The 26,935-nt window shown below is 32.5% G+C and overlaps 1 long non-coding RNA gene across 1 annotated transcript; it reads right to left on the bottom strand.

Moving 5' to 3' along the window:
* Positions 1–703: 703 nt before the first annotated feature.
* On the bottom strand, positions 704–12,732 carry LOC118764362. The gene is made up of 3 exons (XR_005000192.1): positions 11,017–12,732; positions 2,974–2,976; positions 704–714 (listed from the first exon to the last, which is right to left on the bottom strand). It is a non-coding gene; the product is annotated as an uncharacterized LOC118764362 (long non-coding RNA).
* Positions 12,733–26,935: the final 14,203 nt, after the last annotated feature.

Here is a 26,935-nt window from a genome sequence, read left to right on the forward strand (position 1 = left end):
TAGGGGTTTCTAACCTAGTCCAGTCGTTTCCTTGCCTCTTTTTACATGTCTCTATAAATTTTGGAGCCAATCCGATCCCATCTGCTGGTCCTTAAACCGTTCCCATCCCAAAATGAGACAAACCAATTTTTCGCATTTCAGGTTTATTGATTAGAAAAACAGTTTAAGTCAAGTTGAATATAATTGAGTACATTACTCAGACAAATTTGACAGGTCTTACTCATAGAATTTGAATGGTTTCTTGAAGCAAAAATTATTAAAAAATTTAATATAAATATTTATTAAATAATTATCAATCATATGATTAATATTAAGTGAAAAAGGAGCTAAAAATCCCAATGGATTATGCCCATGGAAAAAAAAAACTCTTTTTAAAAACCTCCCTGGCTCCTCCTGTAATTTAATTTGAAAGAAAAAATTCTCCCTAAAAAATGATGCTGTGGACACATATCAAAACCATGATATAAAAATTTTGACAACACCTAACTGATGTTGATTTTTAATTTTTGCTGAGACATTGGCACATTACTAATATACATATCATATAGGGGTAGAGTCAACTCACCAGCAAACCAACTTGTCATTATACAATTTATTACAACTGTTAAGTATATTACACAAAATATACACATAATATGTTAAATTTTAAAATTCATTTGTTTTCTGGGGTCCTCAAATTAAACCAGGCAGTAATTTTCAAATGACTGGGCTGCACTATGGGCTGAAGCCTTAGAGGGAACATTGGATTTTGGAAGTGTAAGTATAACTGAAATCTTTATCAAACTGTTGATGATTAGATAGTGAATTTTTTTTATTATAATAACAAAATTATAACTTTATAATTATAAATTTCTTAAACTTTCTCTCCTAAGTCAGCACCTTCCAAGACATCCTCAAATTTTGTTGCCCCCTATATGTTGCCGCCCTAGGCAGTTGCCTAGTTCACCTAGTGGTAGATCCGGCCCTGTGTATGTGTGTATGTAAGTATGTATGTATGTATGTTTGTTTATATCACTGAAGGCTGATCTCAGGACATAAGGGCCTCATAGGGGAAATGACAAAGGATCTTCAGTTCATTTGCCAGTCTTGATTGAGGAGCAAATGCAGAAATCAGTGTGTTGCTATAGAGGAGATATATGGTTACGCAGCCAGAGGGAAATAGCAAGAGAGAGAGAGAGAGAGAGAGAGAGAGAGAGAGGAGAGAGAGAGAGAGAGAGAGAAAGAGCATACATGAGGGAGCAAGAGAGAGATGGTGGTGAAGTGCCAAGGTATACCCTCAAGATTTGAGAATCAGAATATAAATGAAATGGTAGAGTGGAGTGAGAAAGTGATATAGATGGTGACAAGGTGCTAGGACAAACCCTCAAAGTACAGGGATCAGAGTATAAATGGGATGGTAGAGTATTGCCAAGGGTGCATGAGTAGGGAGTAGAGACTTCACATAAATGCAAAGAGCATGGAGGTCGGGGAATGCAGTGACTGGTGAAACATCCAAATGATGTTGTCCATTTCCATGTTTGTCCATGTGGAAGGATTACCTTGCTTGGGAACAGACGAAGGTTGGGGGAACAGAAAAGTTATTCAGATGCAGAAAATCTACCTCAACAAATTCTCTCTAGCCCCTGCAAACATGGAAAAGTAGACACTAACTGATAATTGTGATGATGACTATAATGATGATGATAATTTACTGTATATTATGAAGCTGATCCAATCAAAAATGCGTTATCAAAAATGTGGAGAAAAAGACAATTTTTAAATTAAAAAGTAATTCGAAATATAATACTTTTGTAATGTTTTTATATAATTTTATGTTTACACGTTTTAGATTTGTCTATAATCTCTATACTTATGCAAATAATTGTTTCTAATTATAGCACAAGGCTAGTAATTTTGAGGGGAGGGGATAATTAGTGACATTGACTCCAGTACTTGACTATCACATTTTTTTTTATTAACTTTGAAAGTGCAAGAGCAAAGTTGACCTTGTTGGGATTTGAATTCAACACATAAAGTGCCAAAAGAAATGCTGCTAAGCCTTTTGACCTACACTCTAATCATTCTGCAAGTTTGTTGCCTTAATAACAGTGTGACAAAATTTTGATTTTTCTCTGTCTTTGGTCAGTAAGTGTTATTTCCTATTTGCTTCTATCTAGAAATCAAATGAAATGACTACTGTTCCCTTCGAGTTTTACTTTTGTCCCCTGGGCATCAAAGTTTTGAAATTGACCTATTTTATCTTATATTTCAGACAGATTCAGTGGTAAGTTGCTGAAGTAGAAATATCATTGTAGCAAATATTCTACTCAATATCACAGATTTGCTTGTCAGTTGCTTGGCCTTAACCAGTTGAGCATATCCCTTAGTAGCTGAGAATATGTGCACTTCTGATTTATGAGCAGGAGTAGTGGGAGAGCATCATAACCATTTGTTGAGAGGGATTCTTAGGGGTTTGAATAAATGTAACAAGAAGCTATTTCTCACACTTTCTAGGGGTGAGCAAATAGGAAATAACAACAGCTACCCAAGGACAAAAATCATCACTTGAGCTTGTCCCTTAGTGGCTGACAATATGTGCATCTCTGATCATGAGCATGAATGGTGAGGGAGCATCAAAGCCATGTGCTGAGAGGGATTCTTTGGGGCTTGAATAAATGTAGCAAAAGCAAAGTTTGAAGGAAATATAAGCCCTCTTTCATACTTTCTAGGAGTAAGCAAATAGGAAATAACAGTTGCTACCCAAGGACAAAAATTGTGTTATACAGTGTAAAAATGGTTTCAGATTTTGGCACAAGGCTGGCAATTTTAATGGGAGACGGACAGTCAATTATATTGACTCCAGTACTCGACTTGTACCATATTTTATTGACTCCAAAAGGATAAAAAGCCAAGTTCATCCCTATGGTATTTGAATTTAACTGGCACTCTGTCAGTTACAACAACAAGGATTCCAGTTGATCTGATCAACAGAACAGCCTGCTCATGAGATTAACGTGCATGTGGCTGAGCAGTCTACAGACACATGTACTATTAATGTAGTTCCCAGGAAGATACATCACACAGAGTGTTACAAGGCTGGCCTTTGAAATACAGGTACAACTTATATTTGCCAGCTGAGTGAACTGGAACAATGTGAAATAAAGTGTCTTGCTTAAGGACACAGTGCACTGCTGGGAATTGCACTCATGATCTTGCGATGATGAGCTGAATACCTTGATCGCTAATCCAGGTGCCTTCACTGGGATTTGAACTTAGAACATAAAGAACCAGAAGAAATGCTGCTGTTTAGTCTTTTATCTGATGCTCTAATGGTTTCTGTCAGTTCTGCCCTTTATGTATTTATATAAATATCAGAACAAACATATTGCAATTATGTAAACCTTCTTAGAAATAAACATTCTCACCATCAGACATGTCAAGGTGTAAGAAACGCATGCAACAATTAAGTAGCTCCTGTTCAACCTACTAAAAATAGTAGCCAAAACTCTCTTGAATACACCCTAAAATAAAGATTATATGAAACAATAGTAGAGCTTCTGTTATACACCCAACAGGAATTCATCATTGTCTTTTTAGATTATGACAACATCGACAAGATATAGTTTGTCAAATTGTTTCAACTCACACCCACCCTAAACTCTTGTACTGGAAATTGATTTCTTAGAAAATTTAGTTTTGTATATACAGAGCAAATGTATGTATATATGTTGAACTTAATAGAAATAGTGACTAAATCTCTGTGAAATAACACCCAACTGTCTTTCAAAAAAGAGCCCACTGGACTGTGCAGTCCCAGAGTTCTCTATATCTAGAAAAAGAAGACAAGCTGGTCATGAAGAGAACACTTTTGATTATAGGTCTGCTGAATCAGGGCCGACCAGGGGTTAAACAATAACAAAAATAACGAAAAATAATGACAATCAGATCATACTTGATGCATCCAAATTACAAATGCCAAGATCGCGTTTCAAGTTGATTTTTATACCCATAAACTCCACGAGATGCACATGCATTTCAGTTTCCATGACAATCGTTTGTGACTGCCACCCATGGCATTCAATGCAGCTGCGTTTTGGCATCTCATCTCAGGGAAAGTTGAAAGGTTACCTGTAATTTGGGTCTCAGCCATAAACCAGCATGCCTTAGAATATTTACAATTACATCTCACGGAGTGGTTGGCGTTAGGAAGGGCATCCAGCCGTAGAAACACTGCCAAATCTGACTGGGCCTGATGAAGCCTTCCGGCTTCACAGACCCCAGTTAAACCGTCCAACCCATGCTAGCATGGAAAACGGACGCTAAATGATGATGATGATGATGATGATGATGACATCTCTGAAATAAATTTTCAGAATTTACCATAGAAAAATGACATTTGAAAAAATCCTTAATCTTTGACATTTTATTGTTATTTTAATTTTAATTTTTCTATTATATGTAATTTAATTGTTCATTTTGAATTGTTAAAAGGTGTTTTTTTCTATTTTTTTATATATATATATTATATTGTGTGAAATTTGATTTAGTATTTCTAAATGAATTTTTTTCCTTGTAAGTCTGGATTTTATTCCCTCAAATAATAATTATATATATATATATATATATATATATATATGATATATATATATATATATATAATATATGTTATGAATAGGTCAATTTAAGGACAGTGCTTGCGACCTACTTTTGAATAAATCCATTGTCCTGTCAGATTCAGGTGGATTGATTAGTTCTGGGGAGACCTGCGACCCTTTTCAGGTGTAAGAAAGTTCAAGGAAACCCCTTAAAAAGCAGGAGATGTGAATCTGTTGGACAGTCGAGGACAGAGCAAGTTAGTAACAGGTTGTTTCTGCTGTGACAGAGGAAGACAGGCAGAGAAGATTAAGGAACTGAGAGAGATTGCGGCGAGAGGGCTTGGCGATTACGGTAGTAGTTTTCTGAAATTGTTGCAGACGGAAAGGAACGTCCGGTAAAGTTTTGTTTGTGTCTTTTGGTTGTTGTATTTTGATGTGTTGAACTAAAAAGAGAATTGATGTGAAAAAAGAAGGAAAGAGGAATAAAAAGAAAGAACAGTACTAAAGAGAAAAAGAAATGAGATTATAAAGAACATTGTGAATTGTGTTACAGAATTGTTAATACGTGTTGAAAAAGAAAGAGAAAGACTTTAATGTGATTTGAACATTGAACTGTATCGTTGTTTTGATTTGATCTGAACTTATTTGTCTATGAACTGTATATTGTATCTGTATGTCTTTTATTTGATGTTGTAATAATTGTATAAACTGTTGTTAAATGTAGCCAATTGCCTTCTGCTGTCTCTCTTCCCGTTTGTTGTTGTTGTTATCTCCGGTCACTGGTTGCCGTGTTTGCTGCCACTTTTTCCCCCACGGAATTATCTCTCTCCCTTCTTTCCGTGGCGAACTTTCTCCGATTGATCGGGCCGGTAAATCCTCGTCGCTCGACTTGGTAGGGTCCCGGGTTTTTTCCCGAAGAGCTTGAGTGACGGCAGGTGGGATTCCGTAACAATATATATATATATATATATATATATATATATATATATGTATGTATATATATATATATATATACATATATATATATATATGTATGTATATATATATATATATATACATATATATATATATATATATATAATATATATATATATATGTATGTATGTATGTGTATATATATGTGTGTGTGTGTGTGCATATATATATATATATATATATACTCTCTTTACATTTTTACTTTTTTCAGTCATTTGAATGCGGCCATGCTGGAGCACCACCTTTAGTCGAGCAAATCAACCCCAGGTGTTTCTTTTTATATTTACTATTTATATTTATATTGTTTGGAGTTAACTTTCTTCTTACACTCGAACCCTAGATTTACATTTATATTCGGTTGGTGCATAATTATTGTGGCTTTTTTTCAACAAATTTTATTCAACAAAAACAATAACATGTAACAAAATCATCTTTAAATGATTATTCTGGAGCATATTCACCAGCTACTCCCAATTACTGCTTCCCATTTGCTTGGCAGACTGTCAGACTGTCATTTAAAGATGTTTTTGTTGAATAAAATTTGTTGCAAAAATGGTGCGATAATTATGCACCAACCCAATATATATATATATATATAATATATATATATACACACACACACAAATACAATGAACTGTATACAATAAGTTCATTATACATACATATATATATATATATATATATATATATATATATATACATGTATTAGTTCGTCAAGTATGAAATTTGTAGCAAGGAATATGGTAAACTTTGACAGCTGCTCATTTTGTGCCATTATTATATTTTGACAATCTTTATTTTTTGTCAGAAAGCTGACACATCTATTTCTTTATTCCAACTCATTTTGTACTTTATAAATTATTTATAAATCGCTTTTTTCTATTTTTGTTTAGAGATGGATAAATCAGAAATTTGTACAGTTTTGAAATATGAGTTCTTTCTTGGAAATATGGAATCACTGACAGCTTGGAATATTAATGGAGTATTTCATTCTAATGTTATTACACAGTAGACAGTATTAAATTGGTTTGCAAAACTTCATTCTGGTAACTTTGACCTCACAAATGAGCAACACAATCAACTAGAAGCAAAAGTGGATAATGACAAACTGAAAGCCACCGTCGAGTCAGATCTTTCTCAAAGTGCCATGAATTATTGACTCACCTAGTTCAAATTGGTTAAGTGAAAAAGTTGGATAAGTGGGTTCCACATGAACTCAATGAAAATCAGAAACAGCAACGTTTGGAAGCCTGCATTATGCCACTTTCTTGCCACAAAATTGAATAATTTTTGAATTAAATTGTAACATGTGATGAGAAATGGATCCAATACAACAACTGTAAATGGTTGGACAAAGACGAGCCACCAAAACACAGTCCAGAAAGCAAAATCCATCAAAAGAAGCTGATGGTGTGTGTTTGGTGGTCTGGCACAGGTGTGATTCATTATGATTCCATTAAACCTGGCTCATCAATCATGGCTGCAGTATACTGCAGCCATCTGGACCAAATGATGCAGAAACTTACAAAAAACAGACTAGATTAGGAAAAAAAATTTAATTCTGACAATGCTGTAAAACAGGTCTTCCAAGATTTTATTGACTCTAGATTGACAGGATTTTACAGTTCTGGGCTGGTCTACTGCTGAAATGGCAAAAGTGTATTGATGATATGGGTGCATACTTTGATGAATAAAACTATTCCTTGTATTTATAAAACATCAGCAAACTTTTTTTCTTTTCTACAAATTTCATACTTGACAACCTAATATATAAATACAGAAATATATATATATATGTATATATATATATATATATATATATATATATATATATATATATATATATATATATACACACACACACACAGACACATATACATATGTGTGTATATCTATCTGTATGATTGTCTGGCTGTCTGTCTATCTATCTATCTATCTATCTATCTATCTATCTATCTATCTATCTATCTATCTATCTATCTATCTATCTATCTACTTTCATGTATCTTTCATTAAATACAGGGATATGTTAAAGTTTTATCTTCTTTGTTTTCAAATTTTTTGTATTTTTTTTTCTAAGTTTTTATAGCTCATTTGTACACAAGAAACAACATAGATGCCAAATATATTCAGTGTTTGTAAATGTGAAGGTTTGAAAACATCAAATAGGAATTTAGGAACTCTATTGTTCCAAACTGACTGTGCAAAGACTATTAAGAAAATATAGTTATCCCTCAACTATAGCGGGTGTTATGTTCCAAAACACCCCACAATATGTGAAAATTTGTGAAGTAGAAACAGTACTGTATATTTTTTAATTAATTTTAATAATTTTAATATATCTATTTTATTATAAATGCAAAACAAAGCCACAGAGTAATCGATGTAAGCTTAAATAATAAACTGCGATAGATGATCCACAATATCGCATGGGATGACTGTACATAAAAGGAATCTAAAAGAAATAGTTAAAACCTGAAAATTTGAGCAGTCATGTATTTAAGGAAGCATGAATAGATGGGTGTGGTGTGCATGTAGATAGACAGACAGATAGACAGATAGATAGATAGATAGATAGATAGATAAATAGATAGATAGATAGATAGATAGATAAATAGATAGAGAGAGAGAGAGAGCAGGAGACAATATAAACAATGTATAAAAGAGGATACAAAACAAGAGTTAGCTGCATGGTTCAACTGGTTTATTTACAATATTGGTGCACAATAGAATTCCATTAGCTTCTCACATTGACAACGTATTTTAGTCCTCAAGGTTTGTCTGCTGTTCAAAGCCAGAAAAAGCTTTTCTTTGTTGACATTATATATATATATATATATACAATCACGTACACACACACACACATCACCATGTATATATATATATATATATATATATATGTATGTGTGTGTGTATATATATTCTGTAGGTGGTTGATCTAAATTTTTTTATTGTACAACAAATAAATGTCTGTAGTTTGGAAAATTTCAGAAAACTTTTCTTTTTCCTTTCTCTTTTTTTTGTTGCTTTATTTTGTTGGATTGTTAGACAGTACTTTTTTGTTTCAAAATATTATATTTTTTAAATAGTCAATTTATTTATTTACCTATTTTTCAACATTTGTTTGTTTGTGTGTATGATTCTTTTCTTTTTTGTTTTTGTTCGAATGTTTGTACATTGATATGGTACAGAAAATTTGGTTGGTTTATCAGTTATTCACACTTAGCATTCTAGAAACTTCCCTAATATATTTTTACTCATCTCCTCGCCTTCTCCTGCCAATTCTTCTGATAAGTTCCATTTTCTTAATTCAAAAGCTGGTAACAATTCCATATTTTAATTGTCACATACCAACTTCACCATCTCCCTGTATAAAAGGAACAACTTCATCACCTCCTCTTTCACCCCTGCACTACCACAACACTGCCATTAACATAACCCCATGATCAAAAAACAACAACTACACTGTTGGTTGTATCCACTCCTCAGCTATCCACCACCACCACCACCACCACCACCACCATTACAGTGTTGCTTCTCCTTATTATTATACACAGGCCCTCCCCACCCTATCATCCCAACGTTGTTTTCGCCCTTTGCTTACCACAATTCTGTAGACATATATTACTTTTGTTTCAATTAATTCTGAAAAATAGTGCAAAATCTAGTAAAATAATTTTGTCATTAAGTTAGTGTTTGGAACATATATTAGTTTCAAATTTTGGCACCAAGCCAGCCATTCTGGGGGAGGGGATAAGTAAATTATATTGACCCCAGTGCTCAACTTGTACCTATTTTATTGACCCTAGAAAGCTAAAAGGCAAAGTTGAGCCTGGCAGCATTTGAACTAAGAATGTAAAGTTGAAAGAAATGCTTAGCAGCATTTTGTCTGGCATGGTAATAATTCTGCCAGCTTGCTGCCTTAAAAAAGTATGTAATAAAATAACTGTCATTATTAGGATAGTGTTTGGGATATACATCAACATGACATTTTGATGGAAGCTTTTAACTCAGATCATTTTAAAACAAGAAGTTTGTATTGTAGAATCAGGGGCAGACTCATGTGGGTTGGTATCAAAAGAGTTAAACTTCAATTGCTTTTTATTCTTTCTACCTTTATGATTTTGGTAGGGGCTGAGGTACTCATAAGAGACATTGCAAGTACACTTTCTGCTGAGGTACAAAGTGAAAATTAAATAAAAAGAACTTGAAGGAAACCAAAACAAACTTTGAGATATATTGATTCATTTTTATGGTCCTTTTTAGGCCCTAACCCTTAAAAATATATTTTATTGTTTGCTAAGTGAAAGGGAGGTATATTTAATTAACCCAGTCACAGTATATTACTGGTGCTTGTTTTATAAAAGTAGGGAGGTATGAAAGATAAAAAATTGGGTTCGGATAAGATGGGGGTGGAAATGAAACATGTAAATGGAATCAAGGTGGTAAGGGCCTGAGGTTAAATAAAGATCAAATGAGTGTTCCCCTTCCCTTGGGACAGCATAAGAAACTCTCTTAGATATTTGATAATGTATGCTGTTAGTTTGTTTGGAAAATTCATGAACATCACAACACCAAATTGCATCTTTCCTACATATCTGACACTTCTTACTTCAGTAAAATATCTTCCTCCTCCTCCTCACCACCACCACCATCATCATCATCATTGTAAAAGTGAGTAGAAACAACAACAATTAAAATAATGATAATAATTATAAAATAATTGTTTCAAATTTTGGTACAAGGCCAGCAATTTTGAGGGAAAAGGGCAAGTTGATTACATCGATCCTAGTACTTGGCTGGTACTGAATTCTATTAACATCAAAAGGATAACTAACAAAGTTGACCTCAGAAAAATTTGAGTTTACCTTGCATTTTGCATGGCACATTAACAATTCTGCCAGCTCACTGCCTTAATAATAATAAAAAGAAGAGTGTTCAACTGATTAAGTTGACCTCCAGTATGTGAGTTGCATTTTATTAACTCAGAAGGATAAAATGCTAAGATGACCATAGCAAAACTTTAATTCAGTGCATAAAAAGACATTTAAGTGTCTCTCTCGTTCTCTCTAGCTTTCATTAGGATGGTTTGCTGATAATAGAAAATTTCTTGGTACTTGCTCAATATTTTTTTGTATCTGAGAAGAGAAATTTGTCCTGAAAAATTCTAGGATCATTAAACAACTTATGTAAGGTAAATACAATTTCTTTTCTCTTTTCAGTGACATTACCTTATAATCTTTCATTCATTCCTCATATGTATTACTTGAATGCTTTATGAACACTCACACATACAGACGTGTGCGAATACGCACGCACACACACTCGCACACACACACACACACACACATACATACACAAAGAGTAATGCAGCAAAGTGGAGGGCCATACATTCTATCGCTGAAGCTGCAGAGAAAGCCACAAGGCCACAAAATGATTTTGAGGCAGACTGGTGATTTGCTGCTACTGGGACTTGATCAACCCTGGGTGGGCCAGCCTGCATGAGTCTTGTATTGAAAGACCTAAAACCTCATGAAGACCCTCAGAAACATTGAAATATCACTGATGTTTCTGGAACTAAGAAGTATATATGTATGGTGTGCATGTGTGTGTGTATATAGATATGCACACATAATTAACAATGGAGAGATGTACATCTGTGAGGTGGGTGTGGTGTTTAACATTGATAACAGGTGTATATTTTTGATTACTAATGTAATGTAAACTCTAAATATTTCAAACAATAATTAACAAAAGTATTTGAAAACAATTTAAAGAAATCTCTTTGTTTTACAGTCTCTGCTCTTTATTCTGGGTTTCTTGTGGTTTAAAATATCAAATTAACTCTAATGCGAAATGGTTATGCTCGTACATATCTTATTGATTTTCTGCCAGAGTATTTGATAATTTCAATCATGTTGATATTGGATACAAAGCTAAACCACTGCAAATGTATTCAACTGTTTCTCTCTTCTCTGTCTGCCTGTCTTTTTGCCTCTCTCTCACACACACACACACACACACTGTTCCCATGTAGACGAGGTGTTGCTTCCTATAATGGTCACTCTACATGCTGGAAGCAGTCAGATTTTCCATAAACCCCACTCATCTTAAGAAAATAACAAAAATATTAATATAAAAATAAACAGGAAATACAAATTGTGAAAAGTAGATCTAGAGACAGTGTGTATGAAAAAAGTACAACACACACACACACACACGCACGCGCACACACACACACAACACACACACACATTCTTTCTTTTCATTCTTCCATTCTTTTAATTGTTTCAGTCATTTGACTGCAGCTCTGCTGGAGCACCACTTTAAAAAGTTTTAGTTGAAGAAATTGACTCCAGTACTTATTCTTTGTAAGCCTAGTATTTATTCTATCGGTTTCTTTTGCTGAACTGTTAAGTTACGGGAACATAAACGTACCAAGATCAGCTGTTATGTGACGGGGAGACAAACTCAGAGACAAAACACACACACACACACACACACACATATTATATATATATAATATATATATATATATATATATATATATATAAATATGTTGTATGTGTGTGCTTTGTATTACCAGTTGTTCTTAAAAATGATTATAAACATATTTATAAAGGGAAAATGAACAACAATAACAGCAACAGTTCATGGAGGAAGGAAGTATCTAAATCTCAAGTAAATGAACATAAACTTCAACATTGTTGCTGCCTTAGTGTCAAGATATATCTTTAGTTTAGGGGGTTATTAATCCAATGTGTGAGTTGGGATTGATACTAATATTATATTTTCACTCTTGAAGAATATGATTATGTTATATGATACACAAGTCTGTCATTTTGTGACAAACATAGCTTTGTGCCTTGGCAAACATCTCAGGAAGCTAGATATGATAAGTGAAGATAAGTGGTTCTTTGATGATCTATAATGACGTGCTTTATTCATTTTAACCGGTTTCAATCATTATACAGCAGACAAACCTGGGTATTGCCTTCAAACTGCCCCCTCCCCACCCAGTACTATCAGACTCCTTTTACTGAATCACCAAGTTATAGGATTGTAAACAACTCAATACTGTTTGTCAAGTAGTGAGAGATAAAGAGAAAGATACAAAGACACATGCTTATACATAAATACATACATATATATGAATATATATATATATAAGTTAGGATTAATATTCCCTCAAATAATTATTATATATATATATATATATATATATATATATATATATATATATACATACAACTTATAAACAAGGGCAAAAGAAAATTATTTCTATGCCAATATGCTGATAACAGACTTTTCCACATATTATATACCCACTACAGAAAGGATTTTATATTTAGATATATCTGGGGTACTTATGTGTACTCATGACTTTTGCTTCGTTTTTCTTTTCCATGGGCGCATGTAGGTATTTCATTTATTTCTGTTCGTATTTTCTACTGGAGAAGAAAAAAATCTATGAGATTAATTCCGAAATTGATTCAATATAGAAATAACAAGCTTTTTAAAAAAATTCTGTTGGCTAGCTTTCCTCGATTTCAGCACAATGTATTTCTGTAGTGGGTATATAATAATATGAGGAAATTGACGATTTAAAAGTCTGTTATCAGCATATTGCCATAGAAATAATTTTCTTTTGCCCTTGTTAATAAGTTGTTTATAATTTTAACCTTTAAAGGTATTTTAATATGCTGCCGCTTTTTGGTTGGCTCTGAGGCTATAGTATTGTAATAGATACTTGCTCCGGTGGGACTGAACATGAAGCATACAGTTGTAAAGTGAACTTCTCAACCAAACAGCAAAGTCTGCATCTATAAAATGTGTCAGTGAGCCTATGTTACTAACCTATAATACTTTGCTGCTATTTAGTAACTTACAGGTCATCTTAGTAATTTTAGTCTCATAGTATCTTTCTAACACTAGTGCAATCTCAGTAAAACTAGTAATATTATTGTATCAGCACCATAAAACCAATCAGATACCAGTATTCTGGTATCTAATCAGTTTGATGATTAGATACTAATATCCAGGTATTTCTGTGCAAATATTAGGATATCACGAGATATTTGCAATTGCAAATCACATAGAGAAATAGTAACATGATATTGTAAAACTGTCAAAAAATATAAGATCAACTCTGAAATATCAAGTAGTTCAAAGGCCACAAACACACACACTAAATAACATCATACCCTTTACTTACTAGCAAGTGACTTGCTTTTACTAATTGTTTTAGGTATATACATAGTTACAAGCAGACATAGAGACACCCTTAGCCTTCCTACCTAAAATTTGATCCATCTGAACATGAAGGATATGAGAGAGAGAGAGGGAGAGAGAGATCAGCATTAGGCTGATACTCATTTTCAGCTTGATGGATCATGAACTGAAATACTTTGCTTAAGAGCACAATGCACTAAGTGGTCCAGGAATTGAATTCATTACCTTATGATTCTGAGCCCAACCCCTTAACCACTAGGACATGTGCTCACCCCCAAAACTATCTGCATGGTCAGTTTTGGTTACAAATACATTTGAAGTAGAAACCAAAATTATACTGGATAATGTAAATAGAGACATAGTACTACAAGTGTATCTTACTTTCAATCATACTGATGGAATGTCTGTAGAATTTCCATTATGACCAACCATTGCTAATTTCTAAATATGTATTGGAAAAATAAAAAAAAATATTTTGGTATCCCCCAAGCACAAAGTTTATAGAAGACATATGATATGTGCAAATACATAGTTATGAAAAATGCAGAGACCTCCAACCACTTAAATTCATCTACAAACTAGAAACTAAAAAGGTTGTTGCATTTCATTGCATACATATACACATGTTAACTAGCCCCTATGTTCAACCATTAAAGGAACATTTATACACAGTGACAGATATATGAAAATATCTGAATATAATTATTGAAAATATTGTAGATTTGAGCAAATCAATTTTAATAGAGATGAAAAAAGCAATCCCATATATATTACAATATTTTTTATTTCCCCACATTTCTTCATTTTCTCTTTATTATTATTATTATTTTGTATGACAATATGTTCTGCTCTGAAGTGATGTATACAAGTTACGATGAAACTGAGAGGGCGATGCGTCAGAAGGGGACCTTTCAAATGAGGTTACTGGAGAAAAATAAACTGATATTAACAAAGAACAACAAATGGCAAAAGTAACAAATATTTACATTTAAAGAAATATAACAGAAGTTATGAACAAACATTCTCACATAAATCATTACACAGAAGATATGAATCCTCGTCTTTCAAAGATATAAAATCAAAGTGTTATTTTCCCTACAGAAATGGTTTATATGGAATATCTAAATTAAGAAAGTAGATACGAATTTCAGTTCAAGGAAATTTCATCGATATTTTAGATTTGCTACAGCAACAATAACAGTATGAAAAGAGAAACCTTGAGACACTTGATATGAGACTAATGCAGAGAATATTGTCACAAACAACAGACTTAAGCAGTTTCAGATGCTTTGCTGTATTTCTCCTCCAAGATTTTGGCAAGTTCAGGAGGCGAATTTGGGGTTCTGAGCAGCCCATGACCTTTAAAATTATCTTACACAGGCTTTTTATCACATAGATCAATGCTATATATACATATATATATATCTTTTGTGTATACATAATGTACGTCATACATACAAAGAACAAATCACAATATTATTTCTAACAAAGAACAAAAGCACAACTATAGAGCTAATGGTATGTTTTCAGTGAAGCACTTTTAAAATTAGATTAGAAATTTATTTTAGTCACAAGGAAGAACGTGATAACAGTTATGATGTCGAAAAAAGACTTTTCCAGAATAAGAGAAATTTATGAACAACTGGAGATAACTCTAAATGCTAAATGCACAAGGGAGATAACTCTTGCCTTTTTAAACGACGGTACGTTGTGTAGCAATTGTGTTAAAAGAATATTAAGGATATAAATGAAACCGTTTAGAAGGGAAATCTAAATTAGGAATCCAGTTGCTTGTTTTTGGATCGTGTTTTCATATCTCAATACAAGAATTTCATCGTGTCTCTGTGATAGTTAGTTGGTGTTATAGTCCTCAGAAACATTTGTTCTGACACCGGAGAAGTCAATAGCGATGTGTCAAAGAAATATGTTCACGGAAGCATTATCTGAAAGAGTGCATAATCATAATTACCAGTAATATTTTTTCACTTTTCTATCTTTTATTATTTTTGTGTGTTTCTATAGCGACAAGGGCAACGTGTGTTCGCCATGCAACACCGTTCCCTCGTATTTGAAAACCTTATTATTTTAGTTACTCATGAACTGTTATTGCTCCTATGACCCGTTTAGTGCAGCGGTTCATCATAATGTTGGCGTGGATTGGACGGTTCGACAGGACCCTGCGTGTTAGAGGACTGCGTCGAACCCTAATACATACATACATACATTAACGCATACGTATATACATACGAATGACCGACCTGTGTAAATACTGAACAGTAGATATACATAGAGCCAGTTAAGTAATTTATGGGACTATTTACTAAGTACATCACAGCTATCCAGTTTATTCCATATTATAATGAGGGGGTAAAAACAAAATTATTGCCAATTGATTTTCATGGGGCAAAATTATTTTTTTCGGATTCTAGCAATTTGTTGTTTTGGATATAATTGCTTTATGGTTAGTAAGTTGATGCAATTCAACTATATATATATATATATATATATAATATATATATATATATATATATACATACACACATACATACATATATATATATATATATATATATATATATAATATATATATATATATATACATACACACATACATACATATATATATATATATATATATATACATACATACATACATATATATATACATACATACATACATACATATATATATACATACATACATACATATATACATACATACATACATATATATATATATATATATATATATATATATAATATATATATAAATAAATATATATATATTACATATATATATATATATATGTATGTATGTATGTATAAACAAATATACATATACATATATAAACAAATATCACACACACGATATATAATATTTATTTTGATTGATTCTTCTGATTGCCTTTAAACATCTTCTGAATGTTTCAATGGCTTCATTGTTTTCTGAGGACGTGAGACATAAATGTTAGAGAAATAATTTGTGAAGTTTGAGCTTTGAATGAAATCCGATATTTCTCTTTTCATCTAGTATTGAGTACTTACTCTTTTCTTTTCCTTATTCACTCTCATGTGTGTGTATATATATTTATACACATACACAAAAAAATATATATGTAATTTCGTTTGCATTACATTATATCATATTAAATTATATTATATTTTGAGCATTTGATTATGAGAGTGTCAAAGAAAAGAAACAACAAAAATCAATAGAGAATCAATAAAGGTGAGAGGATTAAGAGTTGTGCTGGTCCTCCAATCTTGATATGTGAGTAACTGTTGTTTCTGAGTTGGATACTTTTAAAATATATCTGTTGTGCAGAATCAGTTAAAAAAGCCAACAATTATTATTCTAGTTCTATCTTTTCAGATTTCTATAGTTTCCCAAATTAAAGAAGTATTATATGAATTGTAAGTGTTGTGTGCACATGTGTGTGAAACTTGTCTCATGTCAATAACTCAAGTATGCAAAGTAAATTAGAATAAAGCTGTCGTGTTTGAGTGACAAAACCTGTGGTTAGAACAGTTGTAGTTCTCTGGCCTGTTATAATTAATAAGCAGCCACATTAATCATTAAATTATTGCACTTTTATGAAGGTGCATCATTAGGATATTTGTATCATGACCGCACAGTCACGAGTTAAATACCTGGCAGTGCATTGTGCCCTTGAGCAAGACACTTTATTTCACATTGTTCCAGTCCACTCAGATGGCAAAAATGAGTTGTACCTGTACTTTAAAGGGCCAGCCTTATCACATTCTGTGTCACACTGAATCTCCCTGAGAACTATGTTAAGGGTACCCACGTTTGTGGAGTGCTCAGCCAGTTGCACATTAAGTTTCCAAGCAGGTCGTTCCATTAATTGATCAACCCTCGTTGTCATAACTGACAGATTGCCAGGAATGAACTATTTTACAATTTCACTTTAATTTATCTTTTATTTCCTAGTCTAAGCAGAGCAGCACAGCACTACGTGACTACCACAGAGTTTTCTAGACTGGAAAGTATGGGATTGTTGATTAATAGTAGTAAAAGCAAGTTTTTTTTCTTTGCTTTTGAATGACTGAGGATAAAAGCTTGATGCAGATATGCTGTTCAAGGAGGAGAGGGTTCAAAATGTATATCTGTTGTCTTTTCTAATAGTACAACAGTAAAGTTTGAATGCATGATCTTCTTAGTCATTTGACTATTCAGCCACTGCACCATATAAATTCACATCTTTTACATTGCATTGGCATTTTAAGGATCTCCAAACAGACCTTAACAAATTGTAGAATCTTTAAATGATTGTATTGTCTTATAATAATATTTCATTAGTATATGATATGTTTTATACAATATGACATGTTATATAGATATATATAATGATATGTTATATACACCTGATGCCTTATATACACATCACCAGAATAGCAACAACAAAAATAACTCAATAACAACAACCCATAACAAAGTCAGCAAAAAAATAAAAACAGTTAAATTTAATTAAATACAATGCAATAATAATAATAATAATAATAATAATAATATAATAATAATAATAATAATGATAATAATGGTAATAATGAGTGGCAATGATTTTTTTTTAAACAACAACAAAAACAATAATAACAAGTTTTTAAATAGGCATGAAGCTTAAAGACACAGTGCAATGCTAGCATTACTCAAGATTTGAATTCGAAACCCAAAGATCAGGAATTGGGGTAATTTACCTAGTCAGCCAATACCTCTCTTAATAATAATATTGATGATGATGATAATGATGATGGTAATAATAATAATAATAATAATTTCTAGCTTAGGCACAAGGAGACATTTTTGGGGAGAATATAGTATTAGACTTGTACTTCATTTTACTGACCCTTGAAAGATTTCTATCAAAACTGACTCAGGAAAGATTTGAAATCAAAATGTAAAATGTAAAGTGGGATAACTAAACCCTGGGAGACATTTTGTCTGAAGCTTTACCAATTCTGCTATCCATTGCCTTAATGATGATGATAATAATAATAATAATATATAATAATAATAATAACAATAACAATAATGATAATAATAATGATAATAATAGCGGCAATAACAACAATAACAACATCAATAATAACAAGAAGGATAATAAGCAGTTCTTTTATGTTAGCATGTTGTTTTGGTAGGGAAGAAGTGTGCTAATCCATGCCATGATTCCTTAGGAATGCCACCATTACATACTGTACATTTTAAAATCTGGCAGAGTCCATCCCTCTCCAGGTCTGATCATGGCCAATCTCTTCCAGAAGGAGAGAAGATTACAGACAGAAAGAAAGGAAGAATTAAAGACAGAAAAGATGAATGGTCAAGTTAACTTCAGTGGAATCTGAACTCGGTGCAGAGAGCCACAATGATTATTGCAGAGCGATTTATTTGATGTTCTCTGCCAGTTGACCACCATCTACAAGAAAGGAGTATATCATGAAGTGGATCAATACCAAGCGAATTACTGGTATCTACTTCACTTATTTCAGCTTGATGAAAAATAAAGGTGATACTCAAAACATTGAAGTACTGTAAAATGTAAACATCTTCACTGCTTTAATAATAAACATCACCACAGCTTTAATAATAATCTTTTCTACTCTAGGCACAAGGCCAGAAATTTTGGGGGAGGGTGCCACTCAATTAGATCGACCCCAGTATGCATCTGGTACTTAATTTGTTGACACTGAATGGATGAAAAGCAAAGTCGACCTTGGCGGAGTTTAAACTCAGAATGTAAAGACAGATGAAATACTGCTAAGTATTTCGCCTGGTGTGCTAACGATTCTGCCAGCTTACTGCCTTACAACTTTAATAATAATAATAATAATAATAATAATGTGGTTTTTAACGTTGGCACAAGGCCAAAAATTGGGTGGTGGGGAAGAGTATATAACTAGCAATTATTTTATTGACCATGGAGGTATTAAGATTTAATCTAAAATGTAAGTGGGGACATACTGAATGTTGAAAAGAGTTTAGTTAATTCTCTACCATTTCTGGCATTCAACTCTTGTTTCAATGTTGACACCGAAAACGATAAAACAAGTTGAGGTCTTTACATGAAATGCCTTGCTGGATGATGATTGGATAACACTTGAAAGAATGAAAAGAATTGACCAATTGTAACACATAATATACGTTCAACATCATAATCATCATTCTAGATATAGGACATAGCATCTGGTAGCATATGACATCATGGGTGTTATGGCCAGGGTTAGATTTATGAAAAACAGAGTATGTAGTTCTAACTATCTTTTGTGGAAGGCATAAACAATATCAAGACAGAAAGGACCATAAACAACACTTTCACCACACTTGCCTCAGAAAATGGTCACAAATTTGTCATGATGTCAAGAATGGTTGCAAATCAAATATCATTCCATTCCAATATGAATTGATTAGAAATTTTCATAAAAGACATAAATGTAAATCTCTTCCAAACCATAATGGGATTTTAAGAGAACATGCTTAGCTCTTTTTCATGCTGTGAAATGGGTCATAGATGAATTTATCTCTAAGACACTGGACTACTCACAGTTAACGTTTCCAGATGATCTAGCATTTATCCTTAATAGGTAGGTAGGTGATGTAGAGCAGTGTTCTCACAAAAACAATGAAATGTTAGAAGCAGATTTGAACCTATTATCAATGAATTGATGGTCCAATACCTTATCCACTGAGCCATCTCTTCCCGTAACTCCAATTAGGTTACCCTAAAGAACTAATTTTTAATGAAAGATCATATAGTATTTTTAAATTCCTCAATAAAATATTCCCAAAATGTCTTATACTTCCCAACTCTAAGACAAGCAAAAAGAAAAATGTCAAATTTAAAGACCCTGCCTCCACACTCACCCTGCCAAAAATTGAAATATTATACTGGAAGAAATTGACAGTTTTATTGGCATGCAACCAGTCAGTAATTTGCCAGTAAGAATCCACTATTCTATCCAAATATCACACCAAAAAGGACAGTGAAAAAGATGATATGATATGGGTATTTGATTTATAAAGAACAGTGAAAAAGATAGAGAAGATATGATATGGACATTCAAGATATAAAAATGTTTAATTAATCTGAAGCACCGGAGATTATTTTTATCTTCTTCCATAAAATAGAAGGGAAAACAAAAAAGAAAAACGCATAGAAAATGAAAAACAAAAAGGGAAAAATAAATAAAATGAATATAAAAATAAAAGAAGAAAGGCAGGACTAATAAAAAAATAATAAATGATTCTTTAAAACCAATCAACTGTGAGTGGGTGATTAAGATTAATTGTAATTTTTGTAAGAGTGTATGTAAAATGGCTAGCATATTTATATGGTTTCATATGCATATTATATTGAAAAGGTTATTTGGTTTCACATCAGAAAATTTATATTAAAAAACAAAGAAGATATTTTGAGAATGTTATGAACAAAAGAAAATAAATATTTACATTTTCATTGAAATATGTCATGCTGTAATGGAAAATAAATTAAAATAAATTAGATTAAATTAAATCAGTCTTTCACGATATCGGTTCTGGAAGTTTGCATGTTTTTATTACAAAATCCACATGATGCTGGAAGTTGATCTCTGTCTGCCTTCCAGAACTGATACCATGAAAGATCGATTTACTTCAATTTATTTTCCCTCTTCTTACAGCACAACTCAATTATCTTAGAATACAACTGAAACCAGTGGCATACTTTGATAGAAGTGTAAATGTTTTCCTTTGCTTGCCTATTTTCTTCTTTTTGTTTTATAGTAATCTTTTTCTGCATGCATCCATCCATCCATCCATCTGTATACAGATAAATAGATATATGCATACATGCATGCATGCATACATACATACATACATACATACATACATACACGTATAGGTACACATATATACATATATATGCATGCATGCATGTATGTGTGTAATGTGTGTATGTTCAAGTGCAAATACAAGAGTTTGCACAATTTCATTATCTTTGCCTTGAAATTCATTCTGAAGGTATAGTGTAAAACATCCAGATAAGCTTTTGAGTTGAACATTATCAGTTTACACTATATGGGCAGATTTAGAGAGAGAGAGAGAGAGAGTAAAAGAGAGAGGGGGAGACAGAATAAATAGTCCTGTGATAGAACACAAAGTTAGCAAACATCTTGAAGTTTGATGGGTGATGGATGGCATAAAATAAAGTCCACTTGGACAGCTGACAGTGGAAAAAGGGATGAAATTCACCGGCCCCTTACAAAAGACAAACACCGGGTCAACAGGATTTCATTGAATAATAAATCAGTCAGTGACAAATCTGGTTGCAAGGGTGTTGATTGTTGGTTCAAATCTTATAACATCCATTCTGTAAGCAAACATCACTGAAAGAGGACTTTTATCATATGAGGAATCATGTATGGAAAGAAAATTGCTGTCCTAACATGAAATGCAGGACCTTAATGTGGGGCCTACAGGCATGTACATATATACATACATACATATATATAGAATAATATATATACATATATATATATATAGAATAATATATATACATATATATATATATAAAATAATATATATATATATATATAACACATACATGCATAGAACCAAATATTTCTTTGGGTTTGTACTTTATTACAGACAAGTACCACATCCAAATATGGCTGTAACTAGTTTAGCACACAAGAAATGAGGTAAATTGCTGCAGATGCGAGAGTGCAAATGTGGTAAAGTATCTTAACTTAAGACACAACACAATATGTTGTGTGCAGCCATTTGATCTTTGATGCCAAGACCACTGACTAAACACAGTAACTACTTAATTAGTGTTACCTCATTGCTTAAAAATGTCAGTTTCAGTGTTTGGACTTATAACAAAGAACATCTGAAATACATGAAAAGTCAACTCTAAATATTAGCTGTGGAAGGTTACTTGATAAAGGCAGATGATATCTAACAGAGAGAGAGAAGTGGGGAGAGAATATAAGTTTTTATGTGTAGAATCTATTGAAATTTCTAAGCCAAATAAATTCAAAATGTGGTGCTGAATGGTAATAATGGTTATTGTTTGAGCAATTTGTAATACAAAGGAAACGAGGGATGAAAGGTAAAAGTGACCTTAGCAGGGTTTGAACTCAGAATGTAAAGAGTCAGAAGGAATGCCACAAGGCAAAAAGCATTGTTTTCTAATGCTTTAACAATTCTGCCATCTCATCACTAGGAATATATTGTGAAAACAAAATGTTGTAAATTGCTAAATCATCCTCTACTTCATCCAAATATTGATAAGTTAGAGGTGAGAGACTGGATTCTAACTAACCCCACAGGAGAGTGTATAAAGACAAAATATATATGGCCCAAAATAAAAGCCAACAACAGCAAAAATTCAAACAAAAAGATGTATATAAAACAGAGTTAAAAAGAAAAGTAGTATAATAAAATGAGTTAAAAAGGAAAAAAAGAAAACAATTAAAGTTTATTTTACCGGGTAATTATAAAAAAGACGATGATATTTGAAATGGAATAGTGGATTAGACATTGACAAAACCTAGCTAGACAGTGATCATACTCACACTTACATATTTACACTGAATTATGAAGAAGATTATAACAGATGTTGGTGAAAATAAACTAAGTTTTGAGAAAGTATTTCAGTTATTTGAGAAATATTACCTGAGTATTTGATAAAATGGACGTGCTTACAAAATAATAATTTAAAAAACAACAACAAAAACCAGTGCATACTCGGAATTGTTAGAGTGTAGAATAAACTACTGGCATCATTTGTTAGCTGTCAGGATACTACAGCTTTAGAAATTCCATGCTTTCTGAAGTTCCCCAATAATTCACCTGATGTAACTACGGACCCTTTCCTCTTAATGTTCGCTTCTGCACTTTTCTGTGTACTCTGCACATACTTCTAGCTATCATTCCTATCCTTCTATACTTGGCTTATGAATACCCTTTTCTGATGAGTTTTAGTGCACCTGAGCACTGAATACAATAAGCTCATTATTATTATTATTATTATAAAATATATCCATTAGTTTTGTAGTTTGAGGGAAAAAAAAAGTCAAAGAAATTTGTAACAATAGACAACCCCACCTCAGCCATCAAAATATTTGAGTAAATTCTTCCAGTTATTTAGAAAAATGTAGCCAGGTGATTGGGACAATATACCTAGCTTTTAGGGGGAAGAATATGTATGGCCTAAATGTTTGTGAAAAGATATGTTTTAGAAGGTATTATGTACATATATACATATTTACTTTAGAAACACACACATACGGAACACATTTGTATATGTACACATATAGGGTCTTTATAAAGTCTTTGTGCAATTTTAAATTTGCATAACTTTAGATTTATATATGAAGTAGAATCAATCAGTGAAAAATATAAATGAATCAATTTAGAACGTTTTCAAATGGAAAACCTTAGAATTGTGTATTTTTATATAGACAAATAATGATGTGATTCTGTAGTTCCAGAAATATGCTTTGCTGCAGATTATTTATAATATCCTGATTCACATAAGCCTGCAAAATATCTATAGAATAAAGCTTAATTGAAGGGATAACAGTCTTTAAAGCTCCCCACAAAAATACAGTTAAAGTAATTATTAAATTTCTGTAAAAAAATCAAAACAAAAAAGAATAAATAATTATATTTTCTGATTGACTCAAATAGTTTTGTCATCTAGAAATAGTTTTTACAGATTCTATCTTATGTATAATTATATTTGTAAAATTAGAACATTTAAAATTTCATAAGGACTCATAATGACCCTTTATATATACACACACATGCTCGTGATGCATGCATGCACACATACACACACACACACGTGATGTACTATTCCATTATTGGTGGGATCAATGTAAAAGGTTCTTCATTGAGTGCAAGGTAAATATCATTTAATATACACACCATTTAAATTTGTGCTACCATTAGTTTCATGCTCATCCAACCACTGTGGTTTTATAGCATGAAAGTAATAGTAGCTTGAATTATATATATATTATTATTATTATTATATTATTATTATTATTATTATTATTATTATATATATATATATATATATATATACTATGTTAGTTCTAGGTGAATTTGTCTACAACAATTCATCTGTTAGAACTCAATATTCTTTTATTTTACAGTAAACCTGCAGATCAGCACAGGCTGTGATGCCAATTCATAAATGAATGATAAAAGAACAGGAGTTATACAATTACTTCTATCAGCTCCCTGTGTGTCAGTATGGTCTTCCTCGGAGCCATTTAAATGAAAGGGATTACATAAATCCTGTCTTTTGTCATTTTTAAATATATATATATTAAATTATTTAAAAATTTATCAATATATATATATATATAACAATCTGCTGAGTGGTTGGTGTTAGGAAGGGCATCCAGCTGTAAAAATCCTGCCAAAACAGTCACAGATGTCTGCTGCAGACTTCGATCTGGCTGGCTTTTGTGGTACCGTCCCACCCATGTTAGCATGGAACACAGACGTTAAATGATGATGATGATGATGATGATATATATATTATTACTATTATTGATAAAATAAAGAAATTCTTTTCTCATAGCAGCCAGTTCACCAATTGGCTTAGTATCATGAGACCCTGACAAAAGGATGAAGGGAATGGTATGGCTTGTACTCTCTGCCACTGGAGGTCTGAAAATACACTTGGTATGAAACTGATTGGTAGAAGAGGCTGATATGGGAATATAATATTATATATCATTATTGGTTTCAAATTTTGACACAAAGCCAGCAATTTTGAGGGAAGGCTAAGTCAATTACATCAACCCCAGTACTCAACTGGTACTTTTTTTATTAACTCCTAAAGGATGAAAGGCAAAGTCGACCTCAGCGGAAATTTGAGTTCAGAATGTAAAGATGGGTGAAATACTGCTAAACATTTTTCCTGGCTTGCTAACGATTCTACCATGTCACTGCCTTAATGTTATATAACTTTATTAATAATAGTAATATACTCACTCTATTAACCAATGTATAAGCACCTGTTTTTTTCTGATTCATAGATTTTTAGATAACTATGTACACGCACACACACATCATAATTTCATGCTATCCATTTATCCTCTGTAAAATACATTTGATAATGACTATGATATTAAGAAACAGTTATACTCAGTAATAAAAGGAAATGTGATCAAACTAGATAACAAGTACTAATGATATGAGTATAATGTGATGAAGATGGTAATGGTAATTAGGATAGTATGATGGCAGTAATTGGAGTAGTTCTGCAGCTAATATTTTAATGGAAAAGCAAACAACCAATGTAAGTAACATCTATATAACTACAGCAGCAATAATGATAATAATCCTCTCTACTAAAGGCTCAAAGCCTGGAATTTGTGGGGAGGGGACCAGTCAATTACATTCCCCCGCCCCCCAGTGTTTCACTGGTACTTAATTTATTGACTCCCAAAAGGATGAAAAGCAAACTCAGCCTTGGTGGAATTTGAACTCAGAATGTAAGAACAGGCAAAATTCTGCTAAGCATCTCATCTAGGGTGCTAATGATTTTGCCAGCCTGCCGCCTTAGTAACAGTAGTAGTAGTTGTAGTAGTAATAATAATAATATAATAATAATAATAATATAATAATAATAATAGTAATAGAAATTGAGATGAGGCAAAGCATGCACATGGGAGATAGCTAGGATGTTGAGATTAGTGCTTGGGTGTTGAGTATCTTTTATGATACCCCCAAGTACCAAGTCTTATACTTTGCAGACAGAGACCCTGTGAGACCTCTGATAATAGGTGGCTGTCTGCTGTCATAGTATCAACCAGAGCAAGTAAGACCAAGAACTCTGAGAAGTAAAATATAGTAACAATAATCCTTTCTATTATAGGCACAAGGCCTGAAATTTTTGAGGAGGAGGACAGTCGGTTACTCAGAGGTATTTATTTCATCGACTCTGAAAGAATGAAAAGTAAAGTCAAGCTCAAAATGTAAAACTGGAAAAAATGGTGTTAAGCATTTTACCTGCTGTGCTAACAATTCTACCAGTTTGCTACCTTAATGATGATGATGCTGATGGAGATAATGATAATAATAATAATAATGGTTTCAAATTTCGGCAGAGGGCTAGTGGTTTTTAAGGGGAGGGAAA

The sequence above is a fragment of the Octopus sinensis genome, linkage group LG7, assembly GCF_006345805.1.
Source record: "Octopus sinensis linkage group LG7, ASM634580v1, whole genome shotgun sequence".
Taxonomy (NCBI): domain Eukaryota; kingdom Metazoa; phylum Mollusca; class Cephalopoda; order Octopoda; family Octopodidae; genus Octopus; species Octopus sinensis.